General features: G+C 40.1%; 1 protein-coding gene and 1 long non-coding RNA gene across 2 annotated transcripts in view; both read right to left on the minus strand.

The window, feature by feature from the left end:
• The window catches only part of eva1aa (eva-1 homolog A, regulator of programmed cell death a), a 330,537-nt gene that overhangs the window by 216,397 nt on the left and 103,072 nt on the right, over window positions 1-11,068 (minus strand). The window lies entirely within an intron of this gene.
• The window catches only part of LOC106518624 (uncharacterized), a 32,499-nt gene continuing 21,772 nt past the window's right edge, over window positions 342-11,068 (minus strand). Inside the window, exons 2-3 of the long non-coding RNA XR_001310339.1 lie at window positions 7,073-7,160; window positions 342-1,390 (exon numbers count right to left, since the gene is read on the minus strand). This is a non-coding gene — a long non-coding RNA (uncharacterized LOC106518624). The remainder of the gene's footprint in view (window positions 1,391-7,072; window positions 7,161-11,068) is intronic.

An 11,068-nucleotide genomic window follows, 5' to 3' on the forward strand; every position in this document is an offset into this window, starting at 1 on the left:
ACTTCCAAATCCAATATACTTATTGTTTATTAATGCTTAATATCTCATGATATAACTATTATATATACAGTATAATGCTCATATAAATGTACTTTCACTCCATGTGTTAGACGTGTAGTAATAGAGAAAGTTTGAACTGACTATCAGAGGTCTGCAACCTTTACAATCAAAAGAGCTATTTCTACTTGGCTCACTAATAAAATGTCTCCATAGCTGCAAAACAAGCTATGACTGATTATCAACTGGTGGTCTGTAGGCCTTTTCAAGGCCCTTTCAGGACCCTTTATGGCCAGTGGAGGAGACAGTAAAAAAAACAAAATATATATATTTTGTGAATTGTATTATTTATTGTTATTTTTACACATGAGGACAAATGAAAATACTACATTCATGTAAACAAGAAAAAGACTATACAGTTTATACTGAGTACAACAGAAATATTCAGGCATGTTTTTTACTAATGCTTATTATTATGTAGTCTTCAAATTCTTCAAGGTAATTCTGATTGATTTGAGAGAAAGACCATAGAAAGAAGTTGGATTATGTAAGTACACTACAAGCTAACATGATTTACTTTTTGCATTTTTGATGACACATTTGCATACAAATTGTGAGTATAAAAACAAACAAACAAACAAAAATGTTATGTTTGGTCACATTTTTAAAAAACCACTGCAGAGGGWCCAAAGAGCCAGTGCTGCAGCTTACAGACCCCTGGACTATACTAACCCTGCAGTGCATCAGTAATTAAGGCAGTGGCTAGTAGTTAGTCAGGTCTTTTTAGCCTTTATCAAATGTTTCTTTTTTACGTATTTGTTAATGTAGACGAAACCCTGAAGAGCCACAAGTTTATTTTTGCCTGTGGATTTCAGACTGAACTATAAACATTACATAGAATATTTAGTTCATGAGTTTGTTGGTTTTGGAATCATCCTTAATTGATGTTTTTAAGGTTAACTAACCAATTATTTATGGTTAAGTAAGGATAAAAAAGCTGCATGCATTATAAAGTTGTACCTTACTTTCAATCGAGCGCTAAAGGAAACGCGCTGGTTTGTCATGTGCCTCATTGTGGCGTTTCAGAGAGGCTTCATTGTGACGCGCAGGATCCAAACTGATCCAGTGGCATGTGTCCTATTGAAAAGACAGCTTTATATGAAGACTGATGACTTTGTTTTTCTTGCTGAGGCGGCCCAAAACTGAGCCTCTCTCAGTCCGAGGAGGGAGAGGAACTGCTGGATTACATAACAGGGGTCTGGTGTCTTTGTGCACACTTACAGTGCGTGTGCATTTACGGAACCAGGAGGCCGGTGTCTTTATCTGTGTATGTGTGCATGCTGGGTCCTCTCCTGGGACTTCCCCTTACCATCTGCCCAATGGCTCATCCTGCCTGTTTATTGAGGACAAGACCATGGACAATAAAAAATGAACAGCTAGGAGGGGGAAAACAAAGGCCACTTGTTTCATATTAACACTCAACATATATCATTACCATCATACACAAACAACAGTGTCAAGTATCACACTTCCTGTCCAATGTGTTAAAGAGATAGTTCAGACATTTTGCAGGGGTTCTATGGAAAAGCTGTATAAAGCTCTCAGAATGTATCTTAAAGGGGACATGTCACACAAAATCCACTTTTGTACCGATTAAATACATTTTGTTGTGTACTTGGAGTCTTCAGGAGTGCAGAGAATTTGATTTTAGTCTCTCTCTGTGCTACATGGATATATTTATACTTTTTGCACATATTTTTCAACCCGTTTTTTCTATTTTCTATGATGTTTTCTGAACTATTACATCACAGTATTTGCGATGTAGTCTTCATTCTCCTCTGCCTCTGGGTCAGACTCTGGCTCCAACATGTAAGACTGGATGGACAAGTCTTCTCTTGTTGCCATCTTTTAATTCATTTGTAAATAAAGTTTCTGTGCCGCTATATAGTCGTAAACCCCTCTATCAAACTGGAATGGACTGCTCTGGAAGCTGGAGGGGGGCGGAGCTTGAAGCACCTCGTTTGGGTCTAAAGAGACAGTCTCAAAACGAGTTGATCTGAGACACACCTCCAAAAAGGGGCGGGGCTTTTGGAGAAATTCAGGCCAAAGCATTGCAGTTCCACTTTATAAAGACCCCATGAAGTATTTAAATGTAGGGATGGGTACCTTTGACGTTTGAATCGATTCGATACCCATATCCGGTACCTGGGAATTGGTACCGGTACTTAACGGTACCAATTTTCGGTACTTTGTGTGTGTTGTTTTTTCAATTATAAACTTGTATTTTTTTTATTTAACATATTTCTCAATATATAAAATTAACAAATATCAAGACAACATCCAGCTCTTTGTATTGTAACATCAGTTGTGTAACYTATGTCTTTAAAGTGAAAACTCTTGAAAACAACAAGACTGTTTTGTCTTATTGCACAAATTAAAATCCAGCTCCACGTGTTTCTATTGATGTCATTTCCCCACTAGAAAAATGTGTGATGGAGGTCCATGGAAGGCAAATAAGTTTAAATCAAATAAGCAAAAGAGGATGGAGTTAAAAGTAAATAAAAGGTATTCAAGCTATGTTTTGAGCATCCAAACACACCCAACACTTCAAGTTGGCTGCTTGTGCTCTTTCAGGTCAGACGTATTCGGACTGTCGGGAAGCCCCTCTGTTGTTTTCCTCTGCCGGTCTCTGTTTAATGGTGGATGAAATAAAGAAAGTGGCTGTACTTTATTTACTTTGAGCAAGCGAACGTCGTGCTCACAAGATAATTAATCCACCAGATAATTCAGAGGTGGTCTGTTTGGCGAGTTTTACTCCAGGAGCTGCGAGGCTTTCAAGCTACGTTCAGACTGAACTCTGTTTACTGAACGATGCTGCGTTCAGGACAAGCATAGAAAACTCACCGCTCTTGTCACAATGATGCGTTTAGGTACCGAAACATGGTACCATTTGATGTTACGCGAATAGATACTCGGTAGTACCGACAGAATTCGGTCTGTACTTTAAAAAGTGTCGAATTCGGTACCCATCCCAAGTGATATGTCTCCTCTAAGGTAGCATTGAGCCGAGACTAATGGTGGCTACTTATTTACTCATAGCCTTTCGAAAGAATCCCACTTTAAAAGATGAGCACTTATACTTTAAACAAACTTTAAGTTGCTTCCTCTTCAGCTGCACACTCATCTGTAGTTAAGCTCTGTGCTCCAAAAGGAGGCTAATTGGTTTAGAGGGAGCTGATGTCGTAGAGTGGTCATCTCCTATGTTTAACAGACATATGGCAAAGGCTTTTCTTTCTGCTCAGTGACTGCCTGACTGGCTGGAGCTGCTCAGACACACACATACACACAACACAGATCTAATGGGCTTACGTCCCGCTGAAGGAAGGATATTAAAGCTGCCCGCGAGATAATGCAGCAGGTTTGTGTTCTTCCAAGTGTGTTGGTGTCATCTCTTCGGAGATCTCCGTTAATTGACAAACCCTCGTCGCAACACTTTTATTGTCCCGTTGGACACCGGATCCGAATCCAACGTGTTAACCTTCCGCACACKGAGGAAAACAAAGCGCCCTGTGTGTGCCCTCCACGTCTGCACAATGGCATCACCCATGCGCCGCACGGGGCTCGCTTTGCCAAGAGCTCCGCTATCTGAAGGGTGGGGGGGGTGAGCGATGATTGTGTATCTGCGTGAGGGAGCGTGTCAGGGGTGGGTCACCATCTGTTGTGGGGTCTAGTTGCAGGTGCTCTGAAATAGAGTTACGGTAGGTAGAGGAGCAGCAAACAGCGGGGTGTCTGAGGGTGTCCGGGCAGAAAACATGGATTTTTTTAAAAAAAATTTTTTTAGTGCGAGTGAAATAAAGGGGAGGTCCGTCAGGGATCTCTGTACACTTGTTGAGTAATATGAAGCTGTGACAAAAGGGGCTGTGACTCTACAGTAATTGTAGATCACATAGTGGACAGTGAAGCAAGAGAGGGAGGGAGGGAGGGAGGGAGGGAGCGCAGGGGAGAGAAAAGAAGGCCTGAGCGTTTGATCAAAGTTTACCAAAGTCTGAGGACATTTGCATACAGATGGTACTGTAGCACAGCCTCCGTAATACCTTTGCCTCTCTTTATTTTTCTTTCTTTGTCTCTCCCTCCCTCACACTCACACACACACACACACATGCACGCAAATGTAATAGGGGTTTATTGAAAAATCCATGAATAGCCTTTCAAGAGTGTGTTCTATGGAAGAAACAGCCTTGGCCACAGAACACAGCATCCAGAAAAAGAAAGCAAAATCTGATGAAGAAAAAATAAGGAAGAAAGGCAATGACCAAGACAGAGGGTGGAAAGAGAAAAAAAAGGGGAAATAGCGGGAAGAAATAAGGAGGAAAAGCCTCCCTGCAGCAGTAATTAAAACAATTTCGAGCACTCCTTGCCTTTTAGGAGTCATGAAAGGCCCTGACAATGACTCCGATGTGCCAAAAGCCGGAGTCCCGTCTCTGTACGACATGATATTCCAACTGTGAAAGCCTCGAGTTCGTTCTGAACCAGCCCCGACCTGCAGTCAGCTGCCACACTGCTGACAGTACATAAATATATTAGGCTGTTCGTTTCCAGGATTATGTCTGAGTATCAACAGCTACCAAACTCAATGTTACACAACTAAAGTTCAGAGGCACTTATCTGTCAGAGGGTAATTTGTGAAACACTTTTCAAAACAGAAGCCATGAAGTGCTTTACAGTAGAAGTGAAGGGGGAAAAAAACAAACATGGCGAAATAAATGGTTTCAGAAAACCACAAAATGAAGTCATTAATATAAATAAATTATTAATGGGTAGCATTAAATTATAAAAAGTGGATCTTATCAGTTTCTAAATCGTGGTAAATGTAACACGGAAACGTTAAATTATGCTTGTGTCTCTGATGCCAGTCAGTTCTGGTGATACTAGTTGTAACATTAGACTTTATTTGATAAACATTTATTTTAACTGTAAAATCAAGACTGTAAAATATTGTAAGCTGTTTAGTTTTGTAAATTTTTAAAAATATATTTTAACACGGACGGAGCCATTTTCTTTACACACAAAGCATTCTGGGTAAATGATGACGTGGAGAGACGCTAGCGCCAATGATATATATATGATGTATATGGTGATAGCATTGGGGCTAATGCTAAAGCTAACAGGCTAAGCTGAGGTTCTTCTTCCATGAAGCAGCTCTGTTGTCCTCCATCCATATTTTCAGTTCCAGGCTGAGTCATTTCTACCTTCTCCTCTCTGTCAACGCTCTCTGGTTTCATTTAAAAGAGTCTATCATCAGATTTTGTCCAAGATTAACCTTCAGGGTGGATATAGCTCGCTAGCAGCCTCGCACCGAGGACCTATCCACGTCATCATTTACCCAGAATGCTTTGCGTGTAAATAAAATGGCYCTGTCCGTATTAAAATATATTTTTTAACTTTTAGTTTAAAAAAATGATAAAAACTGAACATCGTACAGTATTTTTACAGTCTTTATTTTACAGTTAAAATATATGTTTATGAAATAAAGTCTAATGTTACAACTAATCAGGGATCCCTTTACACAGTTAAGCAGACAGAATAAATCTGATTCCTGCTGGATTTTTCTATTAATTTTAGCAGTTTAATTTTGGACCATATAACGATGGATGGATGGATGGATGGATGGATGGATGGATGGATGGATGGATGGATGGATGGATGGATGGATGGATGGACCAACCAATTTATGGATGAATTGATGGAAGGACAAATAATAAATAACAGATAAATATGATTATAAACTGTATTAGATTTATGTCATTTTTTTAGAGAAAGTGTTTTTAAGCATTAGTTTTTGAATGTGGCTGTTATAAATAACCTCTTATTTTTTCATCACATTCAGTGTGCGTGCGTGTGYGTCGTCTCATGCTGTTCTGTATGTGTTTATTTGCGCTAATCATTGAGGCGCTTCTGTGTTTGTAAATCTGGACTGAGACTGATTCATGATCCCTCCTCCAGAGGAAACCAATAACAAATGGTTTTCTGCTCAGATGAACACTGCTGTTCTGTAAACCAAATTAGACTGAACTAAACCTTTCTGCGCATGTGGCGGCACAGGACTGGATTAAAGGCCAACCGCAAAACTGACCCACACTGAGGCAAAACTACAAGAGATTAAACTGAYTGAAGGCAAACAGAAAAGTGGCAGCGTTTTCTCAGGACCGAGCAGATCATTCAGACACCAGACCGGGACCAGAACCAGGCAGGGCCACAGCAAAATTCATAGAGCAAAACTCACTTACAGTAAATTATTTAGAATTTTCTGAATCTAAATCAATGAAACAGCTTGCTGCATTAAAACTATTGCATAAAATAACAAATAAAGGTAGCTTTAAATATCAAGATTAGCAAAGAAATTATTTCATGAACAAATTTGCTGAACAGAAACTACAACCCTGTTGTGTTTGAAGATTTCACAGAYGCAGGAGAGATGGTGCAACATTGCAATGAAGAAAAATCAGGTCTCTCGTGACCTAATCATCACGAGTCTTCTGAAATCTGCAACATCTGGATGAGTTATTTCATAAACTGCTTCTTCGGAGAGASTATAGTCTCTAAACTCCTTAGAAAAAAAACTGTTAAAAGTTTTATCAGTTGTTTCAGAGGGACATATTGTGCTTTCTGTTTGAGTGGCATGCAGTGGAACAGAAAATACTGGATGCAAAAGAACGGTTGATAAAGATCAGTAAATGATTAAAATTGAGTATTCATCAGATAATTTTCCATTTAAAGTCAGCCAAAGTGACAGGAGTGCTGTGCTTTAAATTGCAATTGCTTTTCTACAGAATAACAAGACAATTCTCTAAAGACGGTAAAAAGATATAAAGTAATTATCGACACATTGAGGGGAACCATTCGTTGCCAGATTGGGGAGGTGTTACAATGGAGTGTTTTTGCGGACCGAGCCGTTTGGAGCAGACTCCTCCACACGTCCCTCTCTGACACATGTGGGACAGAGCTCAGCAGAAATCGGGTTAATGAATTGCAGGAGGAGAGAAACGGCAGGGTGACTCCGTCCTTCAATACCCACCTCATCATTATCAGTTGGACCAGCATTCATCCGCGCAACACGAGGAGAAGGGAGTGACAGCGAGGTCAGTAGGTGGCATATCTGGGACCTGCGAAACCAAGTTCAAACAATAGATCATAGATTTGTGCAACACAAAGCAACCGCTACTGAAGTGTCACAGTTCATTTTGAACAGAAAAGACAGTTCTCCTTTTTTTTGTTTTTGTTTTGCAAGTGTTTGTGTATACGATTCATTGGGAACACAACCGTTAAGTACCAGCTGAGTACTGGATGGTTTGGATTTTTTTTATTAATATTTTTTTATCCCTTAATGTGCAGCMTGGTGTGCCTTTGTTTGAACGCTTTATGCGAAGGATCTCTGAGCCATGACCAGTTTATTTCAGGCCTGTCTGCATATGTTGACACCTCTCTCTGATGGTTCAGTCAAATTTACACAGAGGCACTAGTTGGAATTTAAATAAGCACCAAAACCTAACCTAAAAGCAAATTACTTCTTAGGCTGGGAAAACATTTCAAATCTACATTTCCTCTTTTTGGTTGCCGGTGATGACAACCTAAACTATAGGTTTGGCTTTTTTTACCAAAGAAAAATCGGAACAAAAAGCCCAAATATCTCTTCACGCACATAATATACTTATCTAAGAGGATGAACTGTATTAGCATATTTAATARGGGGCTTATAACTGCTCCTTGTATTTGACAGCTGTTGAGTCAGACGAGCGCTTTGTCCAAATACGAGTCAATGGGCACTAATCTAATCAGCAGAACCTTGGCCGCGAATTGCATTTTTGGACATCCATCAGCAGGTTTTCAGGATTAAAGACAAGGGTAACTGAAGAAAAATTAGATTCAGACGGACAGCAGATTTTATTAGAGACCCACAATTAGTTGTAACATTAGACTTTATTTGATAAGCATTTATTTTAACTGTAAAATCAAGACTGTAAAATATTGTAAGCTGTTTAGTTTTGTAAATTTTTAAAAATATATTTTAACACGGACGGAGCCATTTTCTTTACACACAAAGCATTCTGGGTAAATGATGACGTGGAGAGACGCTAGCGCCAATGATATATATATGATGTATATGGTGATAGCATTGGGGCTAATGCTAAAGCTAACAGGCTAAGCTGAGGTTCTTCTTCCATGAAGCAGCTCTGTTGTCCTCCATCCATATTTTCAGTTCCAGGCTGAGTCATTTCTACCTTCTCCTCTCTGTCAACGCTCTCTGGTTTCATTTAAAAGAGTCGATCATCAGATATTGTCCAAGATTAACCTTCAGGGTGGATATAGCTCGCTAGCAGCCTCACACCGAGGACCTATCCATGTCATCATTTACCCAGAATGCTTTGCGTGTAAATAAAATGTCCCAGTCCGTGTAAAATATTTAACAATTAGTTTAAATATTATAAAAACTAAACATCGTACAGTATTTTTACTGTCTTTATTTTACAGTTAAAATATACGTTTATTAAATAAAGTCTAATGTTGCAACTAATCATGGATCCCTTTAGTAGTAAGGGTAATTCAGTGAGTTTCTTGAACCACAAYCTGTTGTAAGCAGACTTGTTTTAATTGGTAGACTGGGAGTCACAGGCACATGCTGCCTAYATGTGAGTCGTTCATTGTTTTGAGTTGGATTATACTAGGGGCTGGGCGATAAAAAAATATAATATTTATTTCGCAACAGACACGTGATCAAGATAAATGGAAAACAYGTCCAACAGAACATTGATAATTTCATGTACGTATGTTGATTTCGTTTACGAAATTTACGTAGGGAACTAAAAATTACCAACGGACTGGGAGTGGGTGCAATTTATTCCGTAAATGTCTTCCTCTGGCTTCAAAAAAATTTGCCCCTCGATGCTTACAAAGTTTACGTAAATCTACGAAATTTAYGTAGGGGATAAGTCACGGGCCAGGACCGGAGATTGTGACAACACAGTTATTGGAGCTGGAAAATTGCCCTCCATGGCCAAAGCCCAGCTAAGCAAGGTTGATGGCATTAACTAACTCGGTCTTTGGTAAGCTAGCAACAACCTGTTTGAGTAACATGCTGTAGCAGTTTCATGTTTCACCACCGCACCTCAGAACTGCTTGAAAAAAATAACGACGTGGAGTGAAAAGAGGAAATGTGTGTAACAGTTTGGGAGGAAATTGTGGATAAAAGAGGAAAGGTCAAGACACCAGTTTGGCAGCCCTGGTCCTTATTTAAAAAAGGTAAAACATAAAACCAAACAATAATTATCAATATCTACTGACAGGAAACACATATCCTGATACTTTTATCAGCCATATCGCCCAACCCCAAATTATGCATTCTATAAAATCTTTAAAAGTTGTGTTTTGTAGGAAATTTTCACAATAATGGTCCTTTCATTATAGTACAGTTATTGATGATAACTTTTAGAAGGAAATCATATTGTATGAAATAAATTGCCTTTTTTGCCTTATCTCCTAAAACAAATGATAGAAAAAGGGTCCAATAAAGATGAATGATAAAAAAATCTTAAACCTTACAGTAGTTTCTTCTATTTTCTCTCACTCTGTTTCATCCAACCAAAAATGTCTAAAAAGACACATGCAGCAGGCCTTGAAGTATTTTTGCGGCATTACTGTAACAACAAAACAGATTAAATCAACTGCTACTGAAAATAACTGAAGTTGAGTTTGGGAAATTTTCCTAAGCCCTAAAGTACTTCCTTCTGGTGAAAAAAAAACGTGCTTCACTGTCACACCTTGTGCAGGTAGAACCGTCGGAGGAAGCTGAATTGGCCCTGGCGGTTGGAACAGCTGCACTGATAAGACCTCACCCACTCAAAACCCAATCAGACAACAGAAGATTCAGCACACAGAATGCTCCCCGCACGTATTTCCTCTTTTGTTCCTCTCGTTCTGTTTGTCTGGAACGCCAGGAGATTCATTTGCATCGTGAGGGTATTTCCGGCACAACAGCCCATTCTCTCGCTCCGTCATTCTTCTGTCGCTCCGGTTGAGTTAAATAAGACACGCACTCTAATACACTGACACACTGGAGTGACTGGGTGCTGCGGCACGCCGCTCTGGCTTCATCCATCACAGATAACGGCCGGGGACAGCTGTGCGTTCGGTCCCTCGTCTTCTCCATCTTGGTGCAAGATTGAGGTGAAAAGACAAGTGGGTGGATGGGTGCATTTATTCTCATTTGTCCCTAATCCCCCACGTCCTCTTTGCTGAAAAACTGGCTTAAAAAACACAGCAGTCCTATAACCCTCCCATGCTGGAGAAACCCTGCCTTGGGGGGAGGCCCAGGTGGTCCAGAGTGGCATTCTGCCACTGTTTGACTCCTTAGCTGAAATAGGATTCAGTGATGCAAATCTGTGTTAAACACGACACACACACACACACCAGTAAATACAATCTGGTACAGCTATCTTTATGGGGACCTGGCATTGACTTCCATTATTTTCTACAGCCTTACCCTGACCACCAACCCTAAGGCTAACCTCACCTGACCCTAAAACTAACCTAAACTCAATTCACACCTTAGTCCTAAACTTAACCTCCGACCCATCCTGAGTCTAGTCTCCTTATGTAGTCAGGTCCTCATAAGTAACATTAGGTCCACACAAAAAGGTGTGTATGCCAAAAGAACTGCCCCACAATGTAGGGAATACCAGTCTAAAGACACCTACACATACACTCTCTATATACTTGTGCAAATTTCTACATCCTAACCTATTTGTACCTTAGTCATAGACTTGAATATAGATCACTAGACTGAGCCCCGCCCATATCGTCCACTGGTAGCGTCTGTGACAGTATGGAGGAACAAAAATGGCGTCCAAAAAGGGCAAMAACTCACAGCCACCATAGAAACTAATAGATAAACAGCAAGCTGAACCAGATCTGTTTCACAAATTATCTGTCACGTTTTTACATCCATCCATCCATTTTCTTCCGCCTATCCGGTGTCGGGTCGCGGGGGCAGCAGCTTCAGAAGGGAGGCCCAGAC

The sequence above is a fragment of the Austrofundulus limnaeus genome, unplaced genomic scaffold (genome assembly GCF_001266775.1).
Source record: "Austrofundulus limnaeus strain Quisiro unplaced genomic scaffold, Austrofundulus_limnaeus-1.0 Scaffold64, whole genome shotgun sequence".
Lineage (NCBI taxonomy): Eukaryota > Metazoa > Chordata > Actinopteri > Cyprinodontiformes > Rivulidae > Austrofundulus > Austrofundulus limnaeus.